The 23,908-nt window shown below is 41.2% G+C and overlaps 1 pseudogene; it reads left to right on the plus strand.

Annotated features, from left to right (window-relative positions):
* Window positions 1-3,164: 3,164 nt before the first annotated feature.
* Window positions 3,165-23,908, plus strand: part of LOC106590551 (thiamin pyrophosphokinase 1-like) — a 47,984-nt pseudogene continuing 27,240 nt past the window's right edge.

Here is a 23,908-nt window from a genome sequence, read left to right on the forward strand (position 1 = left end):
TTTAGAGGAAATGACAGGATCTAGGCTATTCTCTGATTGCAGAAGTATTTTATTTTAAGAGGCAGACTGTAAAACTCTCTTCAGTTTTATCATGTTCTGCTCTCCATCTTCTCCCACCTTTCTCTTTCTTGATCTCCCCCTAGCTGTCTCCCTCTCTCTCCATCCCCCTCATGAGTCAGACTCTTCTAACTTGAGACAAGCTCTACATATTTATTACACGTGGGCATTCCATGTGGAGTATTAGCATGGTATTCTGAGTCCTGTTAATCTCATTGTGGGCAGATGGTTAAAAACAACAGCCTGTGGACAACCTCTTTCTCTGCATGTTAGAACACATCCAGCATGCATATTTATTAAGAGAACAGTCTATTGTATTTTAATGAACACAAATTCCTTGAGCACAGTCATTTGGTGTGTGTATGTGACTGACAGATGGCTGTCTGTGTTAAGACACGGTAAATGAGAGTTTATGAAAACCGCTTGGCTCTCTTCCTGTCAACAGATCCTCATTAAGAGGATACATGAAATTGTATAGCCAGTCTGACTGGATGTACAGATAACTGGCAGAGAGACTTCCTCAACCATAGTAGTTGACTATTGTTGTATCAGCACCCATGTAAGAGTCCTTGAAAATAACTTTTCGGACTTTTTCCAATTGTTTGTTTTTATAGAAACAAAGAACATAACAGTACGCAAGACAGAAATCCCCAAAACAACAGTCCGCAGTACTGAAACTTCACAGAGCATTGAAAGAATCCTCTCAACAGAAAGTTTATTCTGTTCTTGATGGGAGTCTCTCATGTTAGTCAATAGAGATGTTAGTGTAATAAAAAGCATAATTTTTTTGAGTCATTTACTGAATTATTTAATATAAAAACATTGAATATTAAACCTCAAACAATTCATGGTAACCTCGTAAACAATTCATGTAGTGCCACCTATTCTTGGGAACAGCTCTCCTCTTCTGCTTGCGTTGCTCCGCTAGCGTGATCAACATCTCTAACTCTCCCCACAGCAAAGTGCTATGTCTGGAGAAAATTAGGCAAAACTCATCACCCGTCTAACACATTCCTATCGTGAAGCATGGTGGTGGCATCATTATGCTATGGGGAAGCTTTTCAGCAGTAGAGACTGGGAGACTGGTAAGGATAGAGAGGACAAGGAATGGAGCCAAATACAGGCAAATCCTTAATGAGAACTGTGCAAACGACCTTAGAATATTTCCAATTCAACAGGACAATGACCCCAAGCATACAGCCAAAGCAAAGCTGGAATGGCCTTAGAACAAGAATGTGAAAGTCCTTGAGTGGCCCAGCCAAAGCCCAGACTTGAATCTCATTGAAAATCTGTCAAAAGACTTGAATATTGTTGTTCACCTCCACTCCCCATCGATTTTAACAGAGCTTGAGAAAATCTGCAAGGAAGAATGGGAGAAAATCCCCAAATCCAGATTTGCAAAGCTGATACAGACATACCCAAGATGACTGACTCTAAGCTGTTATTGCCGCCAAAGGTGCTTCTATGAAGTATTGACTCAGGTGTGTGAAAACTTATGTAAATTTAGATGTCTGTATTTAATTTTCAATAATTTTGCCAAAATGTCTAAAAACATGTTTTCACTTTGTCATTATGGGGTATTGTGTGTAGATGGGTCAGAGAAAATAAATCAATTTAATCTATTTTGAATTCAGGCTGTAACACAACAAAATGTGGAATAAGTCAAGGGGCATGAATACTTTCTAAAGGCACTGTGGAAATGCTATGGCATTTGCTCCATTGGTTTTGTTGATAGGTCACTTATGGGCCTGCATTATGCTCAAATGGCCACAATAGCCTATTGGACACAGTTTGAAACTAACTTAGGCCCAGTGTAGTCAAACATGATTTTCCTGTGTTTTTATATTTCCACACTATGAGGTTGGAATAATACTGTGAAATTGTGAAAATAATGATAAAGTTTTAAAAGGACCACCTGAAAATGTGTGTTTTGGAGGGAGGGGGTTTTGGCCTTCCATTTGGCCTACCATGACCAATAAGAAATAGTTCCACACATAGTTAGAATACTAGAATGGCCATGAACCTTCTTTACGATGGTCCAAAGGTCAGCCGTGTTGGTCAGGGAGTTGGTCAAGAATTGTTTTCCAGTGCTGTGATAAGATAAAACAGTGTAGTGAATACTTTATCTGTATTGTATGTGTGTTAGCTCACTAGCATACACTTTGACAGGAATGATTCCATACTTTTTTCAATTTAACTGCCAATATGCCAACATTCCATTCAAACAATGCAGTCAGTCCACAGCTGTAATCAGTTGATGATAGGACTTAGACAAGTAAATGCAACAAGTACTGATATTGTATCATATCGCTCACAGCTCTCCATAAATCTGATTTCGATTTATGGTCTGTGTGTGTATATTTGAGGCTATTTATACAGAAAGTGTACAAAACACATATAAACTATAATTATACTGAACAAAAATGTAAATGCAACATGTAAGTGTTGGTCCCACATTTCATGAGCTGAAATAAAATATCCCAGAAATGTTCAATATGCACAAATAGCTTATTTTGCTCACATTTTGTGCATTCATTTGTTTACATCCCTGTTAGTGAGCATTTCTCCTTTGCCAAGATAATCCAGCCAACAGACAGGTGCAGCATATCAAGAAGCTGATTAAACGGCATGATCATTACAAAGGTGCACCTTGTGCTTGGGACAATAAAAGGCCACTCTAAAATGTGCAGTTTTGTCACTCCACACAATGCCACAGATGTTTTGAGGGAGTGTGCAATTGGCATGCTGACTGCAGGAATGTCCACCAGAGCTGTTGTCAGTTAATTGAATGTTAATTTCTTGAAATTGTTACATATTGAGTTTTATCTTTTTCTTCAGTGTATACAGTATGACAATATTTTAGGTTGACTATAATTCCCTTACACAATTTCTGATATCGCATGCCTTTTATTTTCCTGCGTGACCTAAGTAAAAGCAGGAAATGCGTCACCTATGCCTCCAATTTTACTGGTTTTGGATTTCCCTTTGACCAAGATGGCTGCCATTTTCGCCACATTCTGGAACTTTGAGGGTTTATGACATAGCCCCTCTAGTAATTTAATATTATCTATATGGTTCTATATGGTTTTAAATCTATCTGCCAATAACAGCTAATTTTCCCCTCCACTCAAACCACTCCCAGACTAGAGGTCTTCTGGGATCCAAAAAGTTGACGCTGTTCTGAAATGGACCCAGGACCCGAATAACTTAATGTTTTAAATATGGAGACCTGGATCCGAGGACAACTAGACCTGGCCCCGTGTAGACCCGGTCGGATCCAGACCCAGTCTGATTCGATCTGTGTGAGGGAAGCAGCAGAAAATATATATACAGTGACAAGAGAAAGTATGTGAACCCTTTGGAATTACCTGGATTTCTGCATAAATTTGTAATGAAATTTGATCTGATCTTCATCTTAGTCACAACAATAGACAAACTAATAACACACAAATTATTGTATTTTTCTTGTCTATATTGAATACATCATTTATATATTTACAGTGTAGGTTGGAAAAAGTATGTGAACCCCTAGGCTAATGGATTCTCCAAAAGCTAATTGGAGTCAGGAGTCAGCTAACCTGGAGTCCAATCAATGAGATGAGATTGGAGATGTTGGTTAGAGCAGCCTTGCCCTATAAAAAAACACTCACAAAATATGAGTTTGCTATTCACAAGAAGCATTGCCTGATGTGAACCTTCTCTCTTTTACAAAAGAGATCTCAGAAGACCTAATATTAAGAATTGTTGACTTGCATAAAGCTGGAAAGGGTTACAAAAGTATCTCAAAAAGCCTTGATGTTCATCAGTCCACGGTAAGACAAATTGTCTAATTGGAGAAGGTTCAGCACTGTTGCTACTCTCCCTAGGAGTGGCCATCCTGTAAAGATGACTACAAGAGCACAGCGCAGAATGTTCAATGAGGTTAAGAAGAATCATGAAGTGTCAGCTAAAGACTTACAGAAATCTCTGGAACATGCTAACATCTCTGTTGACGAGTCTACAATCCGTAAAACACTGAACAAGATTGGTGTTCATGGGAGGACACAACGGAAGAAGCCACTGCTGTCCAAAAAAAACATTGCTGCACGTCTGAAGTTTGCAAAAGTGCACCTGGATGTTCCACAGCTCTACTGGCAAAATATTCTGAGGACAGATGAAACTACAGTTGAGTTGTTTGGAAGGAACACACAACACTGTGTGTGGAGAAGAAAAGGCACAGCACACCAACATCAAAACCTCATCCCAGCTGTAATGTATGGTGGAGGGAGCATCATGGTTTGGGGCTGCTTTGCTGCCTCAGGGCCTGGACAGCTTGCTATCATCGACGGAAAAAGGAATTCCGAAGTTTATCAAGACAGTTTGCAAGAAAATGTTAGGCTTTCTGTCCGCCAAATTGAAGCTCAACAGAAGTTGGGTGATGCAACAGGACAACGACCCAAAACACAGAAGTAAATCAACAACAGAATGGCTTCAGCAGAAGAAAATACACCTTCTGGAGTGGCCCAGTCCTGACCTCAACCCGATTTTTAAAATGCTGTGGCATGACCTCAAGAACAGTTCACACCAGACATCCTAAGAATATTGCTGAACAGAAACAGTTTTGTGAAGATGAATGGTCCAAAATTCCTCCTGACCGTTGTGCAGGTCTGATCCGCAACTACAGAAAACATTTGGTTGAGGTTATTGCTGCCAAAGGAGGGTCAACCAGTTATTAAATCCAAGGGTTCACATACTTTTTCCACCCTGCACTGTGAATGTTTACATGGTGTGTTCAATAAAGACATGAAAATGTATAATTGTTTTTGTGTTTAAGTAGACTGTTTGTCTGTTGTTGTGACTTAATTTCATTTATTTATACATTTAACTAGGCAAGTCAGTTAAGAACAAATTCTTATGTACACTGACGGCCTACTGGGGAACAGTGTGTTAACAGCCTTGTTCAGGGGAAGAACGACAGATTTTTACCTTGTCAGCTCAGGGATTCGATCTAGCAACCTTCCTGTTACTGGCCAAATGCTCTAACCACTAGGCTACCTGCCGCTCCTTTAATGAAGATCAGATCAAATATTATGCAGAACTCTAGGTAATTCCAAAGGGTTCACATACATTTTCTTGCCAAGGTATATTTTTAGCTATGTTATTAACTGAAGGTGTTAGAGAGACAGAATGGAGCTAGCAGGGGGAAGGGCCGTGCTGTGTGTTTGACTGTGTTGCTGAGTGGTGCGAGGAGGAGAGAGCCAGCAGCAATCAAGCTGACTCGCAGTAGTTACTAACTTCTAGCTGCCAAAGCTAAGTTATTTATTGTCCAATCTGATTACATAGTACCTGTTTTGACTGCATAAAACCGAGATGAAAAGCAAGTTAAGCAAGCTAGCTAGCTAGCTGGGTTTGCTAATCAAAGCACTTTCCCCCATCCTACACAATAACAATAACAAGAACAACAACTCCATTCAAATTATTAGGAGGCAGAGGCTAGTTCCGCTGTGACTTGTGATTGGCCGACAAAAACAACAAGCTACACGCGCCTCTCCCATGAAAAGCTGCAGCAGCATAAACGAGACAATTTCTCACCCTCTCTACTGCAGCAGTCACTTTCGTGTCTGTACGGGTCCTTACTTGCAAATCAGTTTTAATTATACATACCCAAGACCTGTGACCATCAGATCCAACCCGGATCTGAGGGTCAACTAAAGAATTTCAGACCCGACCTGGTCGGTCCTGGGTAATTGAGTTCGGGTGGACCCTTGAAGACCTCTATCCCAGACAGTCCCAGCTAAATTCTGTCTTTGTTAAGAAGACATTCCACCCTCACCTGGGATATGGATGCCTGAGGAAGACCTAAGGGTGGAAACATAACAATAACATCTCCTGGGATATGGATGCCTGAGGAAGACCTAAGGGTGGAAACATAACAATAACATCACCTGGGATATGGATGCCTGAGGAAGACATAAGGGTGGAAACATAACAATAACATCTCCTGGGATATGGATGCCGGAGGAAGACATAAGGGTGGAAACATAACAATAACATCTCCTGGGATATGGATGCCTGAGGAAGACCTAAGGGTGGAAACATAACAATAACATCTCCTGGGATATGGATGCCTGAGGAAGACATAAGGGTGGAAACATAACAATAACATCTCCTGGGATATGGATGCCTGAGGAAGACATAAGGGTGGAAACTTAACAATAACATCTCCTGGGATATGGATGCCTGAGGAAAACATAAGGGTGGAAACATAACAATAACATCACCTGGGAGTAAACCATCATTTCTGTTTCAGAATAGATCTGGTATTGTGTAACAAATTAAAGTAATGTTCTCTATCTCCCTCTCCACTCTCTCTCTGGCTTTCCCCAGGCACACAGAAAATATGTGTGATCATTCTCAACCAGCCTTTGGAAAAAGACTACCTGCACACACTATAGTAAAGGTATTCATCTTTTTCCTTTATTAGTGGTTTGTACCAATATCTATCATTCTTTATCATATCGATATCATTGAGCATGGTATATCATGATGATATCGATGTATCTTTCCTCTTGGCTTGTGAAACTAACCCTAGCCCTAAGCATACATGAGCGTTCCCCAAAACCCTTCGTACAGGTTATCAAGTCAGCATACATAATTGGCCCTCTGATGGCCCATCAGAGGTGTATGGGCTTCCTGTTGAATTCAGACTGGTTGGCTTCCAGAACATTCACAACTGGCCCTTTAGCTAATCAGCCAAACAGTTGTGGACTCCACAGAGCTGTGGGGGTAAAGAGCAAAGTGAACATTGAAATGGTAGTGGGGGAGTTTTATTTCAATATTTATCGATATCGTATCAAAAAATGCAACCAATATTGCTATAGAATGTCCATATCGGTGACCATCGCTATTATTAATCAAAGGAAATGAAATCTATCCTAAAGATAAGACTGCATTAAGTGTGTACTGATATGGTATTGGCTCTCTCTAAACCAACCGTCCTCTTGGAGTGTTACTGGGGGTGCAGGCGGCTGTTCCAGTTCTACACAAACACAGCTGTTTGTTGGGGGGGCATCTTTTGAAGCTGTTCTTGAGTGGGAAGGGTCATTGAGAGAAAGAAGCTGTACATTCTTTATTGCAATGTGTTTGCTAGTACACACCCCTCTTGTGACACGTGCGCTTGTTCAAAACAGAATCTCTCTCCCTCTCTGCTGAATGCATTAGTTCTATTAAACAAGGTGCTTAGAGAATGCTTCTGTCGCTCCTTTGAAGTCTTTCCTTACGACACAAAAACAGACTTCTGAAAGCATCCTGTTCAATATGTATAGCATTAGTAAGTTGTGATGTTTGCAAACAGTATGCTTCAAATTCCATAAAACATGAATAGCATTTAAAATTGGCAACTGGGGAACCGCATATTTTGTTGGGTGAATTTAAAAAATATATATTATAACACTTGCATTATGTTTTGGAGCAATGGTAAATAAAATATAAAAGATTTTGCACCCAACAGGCAAATACTCAAAGATTAATCTCATCTAGATTCAACCACCTGTTTCAGCTAATGAAGGTCTCTCTGTAGGTCGACTGCAGGCGTGTGCAGATGGGGCGGCCAACCACCTGTATAACATCACCACTAGACAACGAGACCGGTACATGGTGACCCAGCCATGGTGACCCCACCATGAGGACTCCGCCATGATGACGAGTGTAAATAAGTGTTCTCTGTCCTCCAGTAGAATGAACCAGTTAATAGCAGTGTTCTGTCCTCCAGTAGAATGAACCAGTTAATATCAGTGTTCTCTGTCCTCCAGTAGAATGAACCAGTTAATATCAGTGTTCTGTCCTCCAGTAGAATGAACCAGTTAATAGCAGTGTTCTCTGTCCTCCAGGAGAATGAACCAGTTAATAGCAGTGTTCTGTCCTCCAGTAGAATGAACCTGTCACGTCCTGACCAGTAAAGGGGTCATTTTGTTATTGTAGTTGGTCAGGACGTGGCAGGGGTGTGTTTGTTTTGTGTGTTTCGGGGTTTTTGGTTTATGTTCTATGTTTTCTATTTCTATGTGGGTTTTCTAGTTTGTCTATTTCTATGTTAGTTTTGGGAACGACCTCCAGTTAGAAGCAGCTGGTTGTTGTTGCTTCTAATTGGAGGCCATATTTAAGTGGGGTTATTTTCTCTTGTGTTTGTGGGTGGTTCTTTCTTTGTATAGTCGTAGTACCTTACAGGACTGTCGTTCGTGGTCTTGTCAAGTCTTGTCAAGTCTTGTCAAGTCTTGTCAAGTCTTGTCAAGTCTTGTCAAGTCTTGTCAAGTCTTGTCAAGTGTTCATGGTTAAATAAAAATATAAGTATGGACACTTACCACGCTGCGTATTGGTCTGATATTTCGTACTCCTCATCTGAAGACGAAGCTTATGACAGAACCAGTTAATATCAGTTTTCTGTCCTCCAGGAGAATGAACCAGTTAATATCAGTGTTCTGTCCTCCAGTAGAATGAACCAGTTAATATCAGTGTTCTGTCCTCCAGAATAATGAACCAGTTAATATCAGTGTTCACTGTCCTCCAGTAGAATGAACCAGTTAATATCAGTGTTCTCTGTCCTCCAGTAGAATGAACCAGTTAATATCAGTGTTCTGTCCTCCAGTAGAATGAACCAGTTAATATCAGTGTTCTCTATCCTCCAGTAGAATGAACCAGTTAATATCAGTGTTCTGTCCTCCAGTAGAATGAACCAGTTAATATCAGTGTTCTGTCCTCCAGTAGAATGAACCAGTTAATATCAGTGTTCTCTGTCCTCCAGTAGAATGAACCAGTTAATATCAGTGTTCTGTCCTCCAGTAGAATGACCCAGTTAATATCAGTGTTCTCTGTCCTCCAGGAGAATGAACCAGTTAATATCAGTGTTCTGTCCTCCAGTAGAATGAACCAGTTAATATCAGTGTTCTGTCCTCCAGTAGAATGAACCAGTTAATAGCAGTGTTCTGTCCTCCAGTAGAATGAACCAGTTAATATCAGTGTTCTCTGTCCTCCAGTAGAATGAACCAGTTAATATCAGTGTTCTGTCCTCCAGTAGAATGAACCAGTTAATAGGAGTGTTCTGTCCTCCAGTAGAATGAACCAGTTAATATCAGTGTTCTGTCCTCCAGTAGAATGAACCAGTTAATATCAGTGTTCTGTCATCCAGTAGAATGAACCAGTTAATAGGAGTGTTCTGTCCTCCAGGAGAATGAACCAGTTAATATCAGTGTTCTGTCCTCCAGTAGAATGAACCAGTTAATATCAGTGTTCTGTCCTCCAGTAGAATGAACCAGTTAATAGGAGTGTTCTGTCCTCCAGGAGAATGAACCAGTTAATATCAGTGTTCTGTCCTCCAGTAGAATGAACCAGTTAATATCAGTGTTCTCTGTCCTCCAGTAGAATGAACCTGTTAATAGCAGTGTTCTGTCCTCCAGTAGAATGAACCAGTTAATATCAGTGTTCTGTCCTCCAGTAGAATGAACCAGTTAATATCAGTGTTCTGTCCTCCAGTAGAATGAACCAGTAAATATCAGTGTTCTCTGTCCTCCAGGAGAATGAACCAGTTAATATCAGTGTTCTGTCCTCCAGTAGAATGAACCAGTTAATATCAGTGTTCTGTCCTCCAGGAGAATGAACCAGTTAATATCAGTGTTCTCTGTCCTCCAGTAGAATGAACCAGTTAATATCAGTGTTCTGTCCTCCAGTAGAATGAACCAGTTAATATCAGTGTTCTCTGTCCTCCATTAGAATGAACCAGTTAATATCAGTGTTCTCTGTCCTCCAGTAGAATGAACCAGTTAATATCAGTGTTCTGTCCTCCAGTAGAATGAACCAGTTAATATCAGTGTTCTCTGTCCTCCAGGAGAATGAACCAGTTAATATCAGTGTTCTCTGTCCTCTAGTAGAATGAACCAGTTAATATCAGTGTTCTGTCCTCCAGTAGAATGAACCAGTTAATATCAGTGTTCTCTGTCCTCCAGTAGAATGAACCAGTTAATATCAGTGTTCTCTGTCCTCCAGTAGAATGAACCAGTTAATATCAGTGTTCTGTCCTCCAGTAGAATGAACCAGTTAATAGCAGTGTTCTGTCCTCCAGGAGAATGAACCAGTTAATATCAGTGTTCTCTGTCCTCCAGTAGAATGAACCAGTTAATATCAGTGTTCTGTCCTCCAGTAGAATGAACCAGTTAATATCAGTGTTCTGTCCTCCAGTAGAATGAACCAGTTAATATCAGTGTTCTGTCCTCCAGTAGAATGAACCAGTTAATATCAGTGTTCTGTCCTCCAGTAGAATGAACCAGTTAATAGCAGTGTTCTGTCCTCCAGGAGAATGAACCAGTTAATATCAGTGTTCTCTGTCCTCCAGTAGAATGAACCAGTTAATATCAGTGTTCTGTCCTCCAGTAGAATGAACCAGTTAATATCAGTGTTCTGTCCTCCAGTAGAATGAACCAGTTAATATCAGTGTTCTGTCCTCCAGTAGAATGAACCAGTTAATATCAGTGTTCTGTCCTCCAGGAGAATGAACCAGTTAATATCAGTGTTCTGTCCTCCAGTAGAATGAACCAGTTAATAGGAGTGTTCTGTCCTCCAGGAGAATGTACCAGTTAATAGCAGTGTTCTCTGTCCTCCAGTACAATGAACCAGTTAATAGCAGTGTTTTGTTCTTCAGTACAATGAACCAGTTAATATGAGTGTTCTGTCCTCCAGTAGAATGAACCAGTTAATATCAGTGTTCTGTCCTCCAGTAGAATGAACCAGTTAATATCAGTGTTCTGTCCTCCAGTAGAATGAACCAGTTAATATCAGTGTTCTGTCCTCCAGGAGAATGAACCAGTTAATATCAGTGTTCTGTCCTCCAGTAGAATGAACCAGTTAATAGGAGTGTTCTGTCCTCCAGGAGAATGTACCAGTTAATAGCAGTGTTCTCTGTCCTCCAGTAGAATGAACCAGTTAATAGCAGTGTTTTGTTCTCCAGTACAATGAACCAGTTAATATCAGTGTTCTGTCCTCCAGTAGAATGAACCAGTTAATATCAGTGTTCTGTCCTCCAGTAGAATGAACCAGTTAATAGGAGTGTTCTGTCCTCCAGTAGAATGAACCAGTTAATATCAGTGTTCTCTGTCCTCCAGTAGAATGAACCGGTTAATATCAGTGTTCTCAGTCCTCCAGTAGAATGAACCAGTTAATAGGAGTGTTCTGTCCTCCAGTAGAATGAACCAGTTAATATCAGTGTTCTGTCCTCCAGGAGAATGAACAAGTTAATATCAGTGTTCTCTGTCCTCCAGTAGAATGAACCAGTTAATAGCAGTGTTCTGTCCTCCAGGAGAATGAACCAGTTAATATCAGTGTTCTCTGTCCTCCAGTAGAATGAACCAGTTAATATCAGTGTTCTGTCCTCCAGTAGAATGAACCAGTTAATATCAGTGTTCTGTCCTCCAGTAGAATGAACCAGTTAATATCAGTGTTCTGTCCTCCAGTAGAATGAACCAGTTAATATCAGTGTTCTGTCCTCCAGTAGAATGAACCAGTTAATAGCAGTGTTCTGTCCTCCAGGAGAATGAACCAGTTAATATCAGTGTTCTCTGTCCTCCAGTAGAATGAACCAGTTAATATCAGTGTTCTGTCCTCCAGTAGAATGAACCAGTTAATATCAGTGTTCTGTCCTCCAGTAGAATGAACCAGTTAATATCAGTGTTCTGTCCTCCAGTAGAATGAACCAGTTAATATCAGTGTTCTGTCCTCCAGTAGAATGAACCAGTTAATATCAGTGTTCTGTCCTCCAGGAGAATGAACCAGTTAATATCAGTGTTCTGTCCTCCAGGAGAATGTACCAGTTAATAGCAGTGTTCTCTGTCCTCCAGTAGAATGAACCAGTTAATAGCAGTGTTTTGTTCTCCAGTACAATGAACCAGTTAATATGAGTGTTCTGTCCTCCAGTAGAATGAACCAGTTAATATCAGTGTTCTGTCCTCCAGTAGAATGAACCAGTTAATATCAGTGTTCTGTCCTCCAGTAGAATGAACCAGTTAATATCAGTGTTCTGTCCTCCAGGAGAATGAACCAGTTAATATCAGTGTTCTGTCCTCCAGTAGAATGAACCAGTTAATAGGAGTGTTCTGTCCTCCAGGAGAATGTACCAGTTAATAGCAGTGTTCTCTGTCCTCCAGTAGAATGAACCAGTTAATAGCAGTGTTTTGTTCTCCAGTACAATGAACCAGTTAATATCAGTGTTCTGTCCTCCAGTAGAATGAACCAGTTAATATCAGTGTTCTGTCCTCCAGTAGAATGAACCAGTTAATAGGAGTGTTCTGTCCTCCAGTAGAATGAACCAGTTAATATCAGTGTTCTCTGTCCTCCAGTAGAATGAACCGGTTAATATCAGTGTTCTCAGTCCTCCAGTAGAATGAACCAGTTAATAGGAGTGTTCTGTCCTCCAGTAGAATGAACCAGTTAATATCAGTGTTCTGTCCTCCAGGAGAATGAACAAGTTAATATCAGTGTTCTCTGTCCTCCAGTAGAATGAACCAGTTAATAGCAGTGTTCTGTCCTCCAGGAGAATGAACCAGTTAATATCAGTGTTCTCTGTCCTCCAGTAGAATGAACCAGTTAATAGCAGTGTTCTGTCCTCCAGGAGAATGAACCAGTTAATATCAGTGTTCTGTCCTCCAGTAGAATGAACCAGTTAATATCAGTGTTCTGTCCTCCAGTAGAATGAACCAGTTAATATCAGTGTTCTGTCCTCCAGTAGAATGAACCAGTTAATAGCAGTGTTCTGTCCTCCAGGAGAATGAACCAGTTAATATCAGTGTTCTCTGTCCTCCAGTAGAATGAACCAGTTAATATCAGTGTTCTGTCCTCCAGTAGAATGAACCAGTTAATATCAGTGTTCTGTCCTCCAGTAGAATGAACCAGTTAATATCAGTGTTCTGTCCTCCAGTAGAATGAACCAGTTAATATCAGTGTTCTGTCCTCCAGGAGAATGAACCAGTTAATATCAGTGTTCTGTCCTCCAGTAGAATGAACCAGTTAATAGGAATGTTCTGTCCTCCAGGAGAATGTACCAGTTAATAGCAGTGTTCTCTGTCCTCCAGTAGAATGAACCAGTTAATAGCAGTGTTTTGTTCTCCAGTACAATGAACCAGTTAATATCAGTGTTCTGTCCTCCAGTAGAATGAACCAGTTAATATCAGTGTTCTGTCCTTCAGTAGAATGATCCAGTTAATAGGAGTGTTCTGTCCTCCAGGAGAATGAACCAGTTAATATCAGTCTTCTGTCCTCCAGGAGAATGAACCAGTTAATATCAGTGTTCTCTTTCCTCCAGTAGAATGAACCAGTTAATATCAGTGTTCTGTCCTCCAGTAGAATGAACCAGTTAATATCAGTGTTCTGTCCTCCAGGAGAATGAACCAGTTAATATCAGTGTTCTCTGTCCTCCAGTAGAATGAACCAGTTAATATCAGTGTTCTGTCCTCCAGTAGAATGAACCAGTTAATATCAGTGTTCTGACCTCCAGGAGAATGAACCAGTTAATATCAGTGTTCTGTCCTCCAGTAGAATGAACCAGTTAATATCAGTGTTCTCTGTCCTCCAGGAGAATGAACCAGTTAATATCAGTGTTCTGTCCTCCAGTAGAATGAACCAGTTAATATCAGTGTTCTCTGTCCTCCAGTAGAATGAACCAGTTAATATCAGTGTTCTGTCCTCCAGTAGAATGAACCAGTTAATATCAGTCTTCTGTCCTCCAGGAGAATGAACCAGTTAATATCAGTGTTCTCTTTCCTCCAGTAGAATGAACCAGTTAATATCAGTGTTCTGTCCTCCAGTAGAATGAACCAGTTAATATCAGTGTTCTGTCCTCCAGGAGAATGAACCAGTTAATATCAGTGTTCTCTGTCCTCCAGTAGAATGAACCAGTTAATATCAGTGTTCTGTCCTTCAGTAGAATGATCCAGTTAATAGGAGTGTTCTGTCCTCCAGGAGAATGAACCAGTTAATATCAGTGTTCTGTCCTCCAGTAGAATGAACCAGTTAATATCAGTGTTCTGTCCTCCAGGAGAATGAACCAGTTAATATAAGTGTTCTGTCCTCCAGGAGAATGAACCAGTTAATATCAGTGTTCTCTGTCCTCCAGTAGAATGAACCAGTTAATAGCAGTGTTCTGTCCTCCAGTAGAATGAACCAGTTAATATCAGTGTTCTGTCCTCCAGTAGAATGAACCAGTTAATATCAGTGTTCTGTCCTCCAGTAGAATGAACCAGTTAATAGCAGTGTTCTGTCCTCCAGGAGAATGAACCAGTTAATATCAGTGTTCTCAGTCCTCCAGTAGAATGAACCAGTTAATATCAGTGTTCTGTCCTCCAGTAGAATGAACCAGTTAATATCAGTGTTCTGTCCTCCAGTAGAATGAACCAGTTAATATCAGTGTTCTGTCCTCCAGTAGAATGAACCAGTTAATATCAGTGTTCTGTCCTCCAGGAGAATGAACCAGTTAATATCAGTGTTCTGTCCTCCAGTAGAATGAACCAGTTAATAGGAGTGTTCTGTCCTCCAGGAGAATGTACCAGTTAATAGCAGTGTTCTCTGTCCTCCAGTAGAATGAACCAGTTAATAGCAGTGTTTTGTTCTCCAGTACAATGAACCAGTTAATATCAGTGTTCTGTCCTCCAGTAGAATGAACCAGTTAATATCAGTGTTCTGTCCTCCAGTAGAATGAACCAGTTAATAGGAGTGTTCTGTCCTCCAGTAGAATGAACCAGTTAATATCAGTGTTCTCTGTCCTCCAGTAGAATGAACCGGTTAATATCAGTGTTCTCAGTCCTCCAGTAGAATGAACCAGTTAATAGGAGTGTTCTGTCCTCCAGTAGAATGAACCAGTTAATATCAGTGTTCTGTCCTCCAGGAGAATGAACAAGTTAATATCAGTGTTCTCTGTCCTCCAGTAGAATGAACCAGTTAATAGCAGTGTTCTGTCCTCCAGGAGAATGAACCAGTTAATATCAGTGTTCTCTGTCCTCCAGTAGAATGAACCAGTTAATATCAGTGTTCTGTCCTCCAGTAGAATGAACCAGTTAATATCAGTGTTCTGTCCTCCAGTAGAATGAACCAGTTAATATCAGTGTTCTGTCCTCCAGTAGAATGAACCAGTTAATATCAGTGTTCTGTCCTCCAGTAGAATGAACCAGTTAATAGCAGTGTTCTGTCCTCCAGGAGAATGAACCAGTTAATATCAGTGTTCTCTGTCCTCCAGTAGAATGAACCAGTTAATATCAGTGTTCTGTCCTCCAGTAGAATGAACCAGTTAATATCAGTGTTCTGTCCTCCAGTAGAATGAACCAGTTAATATCAGTGTTTGTCCTCCAGTAGAATGAACCAGTTAATATCAGTGTTCTGTCCTCCAGGAGAATGAACCAGTTAATATCAGTGTTCTGTCCTCCAGTAGAATGAACCAGTTAATAGGAGTGTTCTGTCCTCCAGGAGAATGTACCAGTTAATAGCAGTGTTCTCTGTCCTCCAGTAGAATGAACCAGTTAATAGCAGTGTTTTGTTCTCCAGTACAATGAACCAGTTAATATCAGTGTTCTGTCCTCCAGTAGAATGAACCAGTTAATATCAGTGTTCTGTCCTCCAGTAGAATGAACCAGTTAATATCAGTGTTCTGTCCTCCAGTAGAATGAACCAGTTAATATCAGTGTTCTGTCCTCCAGGAGAATGAACAAGTTAATATCAGTGTTCTCTGTCCTCCAGTAGAATGAACCAGTTAATAGCAGTGTTCTGTCCTCCAGGAGAATGAACCAGTTAATATCAGTGTTCTCTGTCCTCCAGTAGAATGAACCAGTTAATATCAGTGTTCTGTCCTCCAGTAGAATGAACCAGTTAATATCAGTGTTCTGTCCTCCAGTAGAATGAACCAGTTAATATCAGTGTTCTGTCCTCCAGTAGAATGAACCAGTTAATATCAGTGTTCTGTCCTCCAGTAGAATGAACCAGTTAGTAGCAGTGTTCTGTCCTCCAGGAGAATGAACCAGTTAATATCAGTGTTCTCTGTCCTCCAGTAGAATGAACCAGTTAATATCAGTGTTCTGTCCTCCAGTAGAATGAACCAGTTAATATCAGTGTTCTGTCCTCCAGTAGAATGAACCAGTTAATATCAGTGTTCTGTCCTCCAGTAGAATGAACCAGTTAATATCAGTGTTCTGTCCTCCAGGAGAATGAACCAGTTAATATCAGTGTTCTGTCCTCCAGTAGAATGAACCAGTTAATAGGAATGTTCTGTCCTCCAGGAGAATGTACCAGTTAATAGCAGTGTTCTCTGTCCTCCAGTAGAATGAACCAGTTAATAGCAGTGTTTTGTTCTCCAGTACAATGAACCAGTTAATATCAGTGTTCTGTCCTCCAGTAGAATGAACCAGTTAATATCAGTGTTCTGTCCTCCAGTAGAATGAACCAGTTAATATCAGTGTTCTGTCCTCCAGTAGAATGAACCAGTTAATATCAGTGTTCTGTCCTCCAGTAGAATGAACCAGTTAATATCAGTGTTCTGACCTCCAGGAGAATGAACCAGTTAATATCAGTGTTCTGTCCTCCAGTAGAATGAACCAGTTAATATCAGTGTTCTCTGTCCTCCAGGAGAATGAACCAGTTAATATCAGTGTTCTGTCCTCCAGTAGAATGAACCAGTTAATATCACTGTTCTGTCCTTCAGTAGAATGATCCAGTTAATAGGAGTGTTCTGTCCTCCAGGAGAATGAACCAGTTAATATCAGTGTTCTCTGTCCTCCAGTAGAATGAACCAGTTAATATCAGTGTTCTGTCCTCCAGTTGAATGAACCAGTTAATATCAGTGTTCTGTCCTCCAGGAGAATGAACCAGTTAATATCAGTGTTCTCTGTCCTCCAGTAGAATGAACCAGTTAATATCAGTGTTCTGTCCTCCAGTAGAATGAACCAGTTAATATCAGTGTTCTGTCCTCCAGGAGAATGAACCAGTTAATATCAGTGTTCTCTGTCCTCCAGTAGAATGAACCAGTTAATATCAGTGTTCTGTCCTTCAGTAGAATGATCCAGTTAATAGGAGTGTTCTGTCCTCCAGGAGAATGAACCAGTTAATATCAGTGTTCTCTGTCCTCCAGTAGAATGAACCAGTTAATATCAGTGTTCTGTCCTCCAGTAGAATGAACCAGTTAATATCAGTGTTCTGTCCTCCAGTAGAATGAAACAGTTAATATCAGTGTTCTGTCCTCCAGTAGAATGAACCAGTTAATAGCAGTGTTCTGTCCTCCAGGAGAATGAACCAGTTAATATCAGTGTTCTCTGTCCTCCAGGAGAATGAACCAGTTAATATCAGTGTTCTGTCCTCCAGTAGAATGAACCAGTTAATAGCAGTGTTCTGTCCTCCAGGAGAATGAACCAGTTAATATCAGTGTTCTCTGTCCTCCAGTAGAATAAACCAGTTAATATCAGTGTTCTGTCCTCCAGTAGAATGAACCAGTTAATATCAGTGTTCTGTCCTCCAGTAGAATGAACCAGTTTATAGGAGTGTTCTGTCCTCCAGGAGAATGTACCAGTTAATAGCAGTGTTCTCTGTCCTCCAGTAGAATGAACCAGTTTAACACTGATCAGCCGTTATTCTCTGCATTATGGTAATGATATTAGAGGTACATCGCTCTGGGTGATAAGACCCACAGTCATCTTTTCCTTCTAATCAGAGACGGATTTAGACCTGGACATCTGGACAATCACTAAGTAGAGAAACTATCAGAAAAACCAACGAAAACACATTCCAGGTATCTCTCTGCATAATGTTATGGTGATGCTAGAGAGAATAGGGTCATATTTATTCTAATCAGAGAGAATCACAAGCTATGGTAATGTTCATCTTTGAGAATTGTGTAAGACATCTAGGGGCTTTGAGGTGTTTCAGGAGATGTGCATAACTCTACATAAATGAAAGAGCGAGCAGGGAGGGAAAGGGGTTCTTCAGGGGATGAAGGGGGCATAAGATGGAGCCTACCTCACCTGGAATGAACTACCTTTTAAGGGCATTCACTGGAACATAGTGTGTGTTTGAGAGCGCTCAGAGACGTACATTATTCACAGAATAAAGAGGAGGGAGTTTTGCTATTTTTGCCTGCCTCTGTATCTCTCTGTTTGTCTGTTCCCCCCCCCCCCCCCCCCTCTCTAGAAGTGTCAGTTGATTGAGACAGCAGATCAGCCGCTGACTGACTTCACTAAATGTCCGGTCATCATGGTGGAGGAGATCAGAAGACAACCGCTTCAGGTAATCCTCTTCTCCCTCCCATGTCCTCCCCCTCTCCTTCCTCTCTGTCAGGTTATTTACACCTTTCTGTTTCTCTGTGTGTGTGATGGTGGTTAAGAGTGAAAGGTCCGTATGTGCAGTGAGGGATTTGGGGAGAATAACACTCGGACAAACACACATTCTCTCTGACAGTTGAGAGACGCGCACACACACACACACGCACACACACACACACACACACACACACACACACACACACACACAGACAGGGGTCCCTGATGAACTGTCACTCAGCCAGCGAACCAGTGTCCTCAAACAGTCTGTCTAGTTAATCACTGAGACAGAATCAGTCCATCTATCCTCGAACTCTGAGCTTTGTGCCAAAACATCCCTTTTAACCTTCTGTTTGTTCTTCTCTTGAGTATTATCTAACCTCCCTGTTCCGAAGGTATACAAATCATCTGTAGCAGTGTTGAAAGATTGAGCTTGACTACGATGAAGTAGACAGTATAGTGAGCAACCACAATGTACTGTAACAGTCCATATCTGGCAGGTTTCCAGACAGACAGATTTATGGGAACTAGACTAATGATCATCATAAGATTCATCCCTCTGACAGTCATCACGAAATTATTACATCATATTATCACATTATAACATTAGCACATTAGCACATTAGCACATTATCAAATGAGCACATTATCACATTATCACATTAGCACATTATCACAATGTCACGTCATTACATTGTCACACTATTACATTATTACATTATCGCATAACATTCTCAATTCCAGAATATCAGACAGAGCATTATTATTTGCAGGGGGCTCAACTTTGGTTTTAGCGGTGGGGGGGGACATAACTTGACGGGTGATCTGGAGGTCCTCCCGTTTTTTGGGCAATCTTAATTTCCTGCATTTCTACACAATCTAATATGGCCCTTCTAGCCGTCTCTACTTAGCCCACAGTCATCAAGCTAGGTAAGAGATCATTATTAAATATGTTTAAGTGATTGATAAGACTGAACTATATTTTTGTTCAGTGTAATTCACATCATAGGACTAATAGTATTGTAGAGCTCTTTTTACTTGCACAATATAGCTGGGTCACCCTGTCCTGCCCCTAGGGGTCCACGGCCCTGCAGCGCCCCAACCCAACACACCCCACTCAGCTTTAGGATCTTAGTGAAACATTCATTATTGGTTTCAGGTGTGTTAGGTCAAGGCCAGAATGACAACAGTACAGCAGACCACCAGGGCCAGGACTGAGCAGCCCAGCAGCGTGGGATTGCCTAAATAGGTATCTCCCTTGACGTGGGCATGTTTTCAATATAGACTCCTTTTGTCATACAGTATTCCGTATAAGGCATCCAGACCTTATGAAAGTTACCCAGGTTACCCTTAAATCTGGTAATAAATCAAATCTAGTGATACATAACTTGACATTGTGGGAGGATGGCCAACCTTCCAATTAATGGCACTCCATTTCTTAGCTGCTATAAATGCTAGGTTACACAGTTTCTTCTGATAATAGTCTTCAGTATCAACATTTCTTAGCTGCTATAAATGCTAGGTTACACCGTTTCTTCTGATAACAGTCTCCAGTATCAACATTTCCAAGCAACCAAAGACAGGGAGAATCTGTAGATATGCTGAGATAAAATAACATACTCTTTGTCAGAATGTATTAGCCTTCACAACAGCATAACATATGCAAATATGTCCCCTTTTGTGTTTTACACCTCCAGCATAAGAATGACATTTCTGAGTTCATGATATTCAGTTTCACTGGCTTATAGTACGTTCTATGAATGGTCTTAAACTGTATTAGTTTATGTCTGAGATGATATGAACATGACTGGGCATTCTAACATATCTGTATCCATTCATCATCATCAATAGTGTCTCCCAGTTCTTCCTCACATTTTGGTTTATCAGGAAAAGCCTCCATCAACCCTTGATACAGTTTGGAAATCAACTGTAGAGGTTTGTCAGACTGCCTTAAAATAGTTCCAGTCTTTGAAGCTTCTGGCTTGTCCAGTGTTTGCTGCACAGAGAGAATAGTGTTGCATCAGCAAAATATCACTTCTGCTCTGTCACAGACTTGCTTCCCATCTGATCCTGCTCATGACAAAGAATTACCTTGGTGTACATTTATACATTATATTATCCATGGATAGAATCAATTGTTCAATAATTGAAATGACCATTATTCCCAGATCCCAGACTGTATCCTACCCATCAACTCAAGATGGAACTTTGTATCAATTCACTGATTCTTATAATATACTGCTAAATAAAGCTGAGCTCCGTAGACTGGTCTTCCCTGGCTGTCTGACCCTGCTGGGACACATGTTTATACCGTGTCAATGTGAAAAGTAGTAGCCAGTTTCTGCATTGCTCGCTTTAACAAATCTGAGAAAAATCTCAATACAGACACTAGATGCCTCAGTCCTGGTCCTATATGCCAGCCTTTCAGATACTTTGCCTTCACACAGCCTGTCTGCACGCTCTGTGGTGTCTGAGTGGTCCTAAATTCTGCCAGCTGAAACCGGAGAACAGCCTACCTGACCGCTCTGAGGAGTCAGCATGGTCCTAAAGCCGCATTGTGTATCACAGTGCAATGATAAAACTTTGGGGGGGGGCAGATATGCAAATTCAGAATGTGAGGAGGTCATGTCCCCCCCGTCCCCAGTGAAAATTGCACCCCTGATTATTTGTATAATCGCTCAATAGTGAGAGACAGAGCGCTGTCTGTAGATTTGTAGTGCTAGCCTCCCTACACTGGCTTCCTGTTAAGGCAAGGGCTGATTTCAAGGTTTTACTGCTAACCTACAAAGCATTACATGGGCTTGCTCCTACCTATCTTTCCGATTTGGTCCTGCCGTACATACCTACACGTACGCTACGGTCACAAGACGCAGGCCTCCTAATTGTCCCTAGAATGTCTAAGCAAACGGCTGGAGGTAGGGCTTTCTCTTATAGAGCTCCATTTTTATGGAATGGTCTGCCTACCCATGTGAGAGACGCAGACTCAGTCTCAACCTTTAAGTCTTTACTGAAGACTTATCTCTTCAGTAGGTCCTATGATTAAGTATAGTCTGGCCCAGGGGTATGAAGGTGAACGGAAAGGCTGGAGCAACGAACCGACCTTGCTGTCTCTGCCTTGCCGGTTCCCCTCTCTCCACTGGGATTCTCTGCCTCTAACCCTATTACAGGGGCTGAGTCACTGGCTTACTGGTGTTCTTCCATGCCGTCCCTAGGAGGGGTGCGTCACTTGAGTGGGTTGAGTCACTGACGTGGTCTTCCTGTCTGGGTTGGCGCCTCCCCCCCCTTGGGTTGTGCCGTGGCGGAGATCTTTGTGGGCTATACTCGGCCTTGTCTTAGGACGGTAAGTTGGTGGTTGGAGACATCCCTCTAGTGGTGTGGGGGCTGTGCTTTGGCAAAGTGGGTGGGGTTATATCCTGCCTGTTTGGCCCTGTCCGGGGGTATCATCGGATGGGGCCACAGTGTCTTCTGATCCCTCCTGTCTCAGCCTCCAGTATTTATGCTGCAGTAGTTTATGTGTCGGGGGGCTAGGTTCAGTCTTTTACATCTGGAGTATTTCTTAGTCTTATCCGGTGTCCTGTGTGAATTTAAATATGCTCTCTCTAATTCTCTCTTTCTCTCTTTCTTTCTTTCTCTCGGAGGACCTGAGCCCTAGGACCATGCCTCAGGACTACCTGGCATGATGACTCCTTGCTGTTCCCAGTCCACCTGGCCGTGCTGCTGCTTCAGTTTCAACTGTTCTGCCTGCGGCTATGGAACCCTGACCTGTTCACCGGACGTGCTTGTTGCACCCTCGACAACTACTATGATTATTATTATTTGACCATGCTGGTCATTTATGAACATTTTAACATCTTGACCATGTTCTGTTATAATATCCACCCGGCACAGCCAGAAGAGGACTGGCTGGTTCCTCTCTAGGTTTCTTCCTAGGTTTTTGGCCTTTCTAGGGAGTTTTTCCTAGGGAGTTTTTCCTAGCCACCGTGCTTCTTTCACATGCATTGCTTGCTGTTTGGGGTTTTAGGCTGGGTTTCTGTACAGCACTTTGAGATATCAGGTGATGTACGAAGGGCTATATAAATACATTTGATTTGATTTGATTTAAAGTAGGTAGTGCTACATAATGTACTTCAGTAGCCTGGTCCCAGACCTGTACATCAACCATGACAACAGCAGTCAGAGCGGTTGGCTAAAGCACATGAAGATCTGGGATCAGGCTAGTACTTCTTCGGAGGTTACATAAGTTGTATAATATAGGCCATTGGTTTGTCCTGTTTCCATTTGAGTCTGTCTGTGCTGGTACCTGTTTGTTTGTCTTATTCTAGGCTGTGGTTAAAGGCGCTGAAGTTGCAACAAAGATTTAACATAATACTTTCTTTCTGTTTTATAATCTTTCTCTGTCTCCAAGGACCGTAGCTCAGCAACGCTTGTTTACAGAACACTGTCATTCAGATAAATTATTTTCTGAAGCAGTTTGGTGTGCGAGCAGCTTTATAAGAGAAAATTATTTTTCTAAAGCTGTCCTCTGTGTGTGGTTGTTTGACAGATGTGGATTTTTACCTCAATAGTCACAGTTCTAAATGTGTTTATTTGTGGCCAAAGGCATAGACGAAAGATGTAAATAAAGACGATCCCTGTCTCTAAGTCATTATCATACCGTAACCAGGGTCAAGGTGCCGTAACCAGGGTCAAGGTGCCGTGGAGTGTCAGCCAGTATGGTAGTGTTTGTGCTCATTTACATTTTTACATTTGAATCATTTAACAGACGCTCTTATCCAGAGCCACTTACAGGAGCAATAATGGTTAAGTGCCTTGCTCAAGGGCACATCGACATATTTTTCACCTAGTCGGCTCGGGCCCAAAAGCTCTTAACCGCTAGGCTACCTGCCCCCCTATGGTTTACAGTTCCATGGAGAACATGAACTAGAACAGCATATATGTGTGTATATAATATATGTAAAACGGTTGCACACCGTGGATTCTCTCTGCTGCATTGTGTCCTTCAGATCACTCTCAGGGAGAAGAGCTAGTGAACGAGAGGGATGGCGAGAGGCAGAGCGGGAGTGCTATATTGAAGAGAGGGTAAATCCATTTGAATTGAATCACTTACCTTCCATACATATTTGCCCATTGTAGAAATTCTCAGAATGTGACTTTTAGGGAACTGAATGCCAGAACATTAAAGAGATAAAGGTGCTGAAAGTTGACCCATTTTACCCCACCATACCATGAGACATCCATGTCTTCATCACTTTAAAAGATAAAAGGTTGATATCATTTAAAATCTTACAAACAGGGTTGGCAAACTATTTTATAATTTCTAAAAAAACGTAGTCATTTTTGGTACATTTAATGTCAATTTTCAAAAAACGTGTGAACACATATTTTTCCCTATTCACATATGTTGTAGCGTAGACTATTTTACATCATCTGAAGTTTCTGTGTTGTGACTTCCATTGGTTGAGAAACAACAAAATCAATCAAATGTTATTGGTAACATGCTGAATATAACAGGTGTAGAGCTTACAGCGACATGAATACTTACAAGC

The sequence above is a fragment of the Salmo salar genome, chromosome ssa29, assembly GCF_905237065.1.
Source record: "Salmo salar chromosome ssa29, Ssal_v3.1, whole genome shotgun sequence".
Lineage (NCBI taxonomy): Eukaryota > Metazoa > Chordata > Actinopteri > Salmoniformes > Salmonidae > Salmo > Salmo salar.